Here is a 1085-nt window from a genome sequence, read left to right as displayed (position 1 = left end):
TGTTTTTAACATTGAGCGTCCCTCGTGGGCTTCATCAAGCACTACCTCATTTGATTTCTCTTCCTTCCACGAATCTCTTAGCAGTCTTCTAAGAAACCATATTTCTGTTGCTTCTATTTGTGATGCATCGTAGTGAAATCAGGCGCTCGTCAAAATACTGAAATTGAAGAAACCGACCTTTTTCTGTTAGTCTGGCAATTTTTATCGAATAAAATTTTGTTTTTTGACTGAACACCTTTAAGGTCCATATAACACATTTCTGAATGGATTTCTCTGAAAACATTGATTAAAGGCACACAAAAAAGTACATTTTCAGTTTGCAAAGACTCGCAAGCTTAGGAAATCACCACATTTTGGCCGCCATTTTCTCGCTAATTTTACCTGTAAAACTAACCGCCCCTACCTCATTCAATCGCAAATTTCTCCACATCTATGCCAGATAGATGGGAGTTTTTGGGTTTTTTTTAAAGTTTAAATCAAAAGTAAGATGAATAAACAAGCTTTAAGATGATACATAACTCCAAATGCCCCAAAATGACGAGTGCCTGATTCCACCGTGTCTTGACACTTTTTATGTCCACTGTCTTTAGTGATTGTCCAGCATCACATTATATATACATTGTACATGATATTATCCCAGTTCCTGCGACCTACCCTCTGGCTGGCATCATGCCCCGGGTACTCCAACCACGTGACTGTTCCCAAAATAGTCTTCAGCGTTTCGTCCATCTTCTTTTTGTGCTCCGTGACGTCACCTGACGGGGGACATGGGTCTTTGGACACACGTTTTGGTGACGCAGCACGAGGAAAGCGAGATGATGTCGGCGTTAGTTCATGTTAGTAGAAGCACCACTACTGAGAGATTGCAGGAGAAATATACAAGAAGGAAATGTCTACGTACTCTCCGATTGGGGTCTACGTAGTCATGGTGTCTAGGTGAACCCCAAAAATGTTGGATTGTGATTGGCTCGCTGCGCGAGCGGTAGTTTACAATTGGTTACAATGCAAGGCTGCTAGGCCTACTTACTGATCATCTCGGGTAGTGATTGGATTTATCTTGTGTTACTATAATTAATTTATTTTAG

The 1085-nt window shown here is 40.9% G+C and overlaps 1 protein-coding gene across 1 annotated transcript in view; it reads right to left on the bottom strand.

The window, feature by feature from the left end:
* Nucleotides 1–1085, bottom strand: part of LOC101855416 — a gene marked incomplete in the record, with an annotated part of 13538 nt that overhangs the window by 1690 nt on the left and 10763 nt on the right.

Source organism: Aplysia californica, unplaced genomic scaffold (assembly GCF_000002075.1).
Source record: "Aplysia californica isolate F4 #8 unplaced genomic scaffold, AplCal3.0 scaffold00115, whole genome shotgun sequence".
Taxonomy (NCBI): domain Eukaryota; kingdom Metazoa; phylum Mollusca; class Gastropoda; order Aplysiida; family Aplysiidae; genus Aplysia; species Aplysia californica.
The sequence above is the reverse complement of the archived record's forward strand: the minus strand, read 5'-3'. Positions and strand labels throughout refer to the sequence as shown.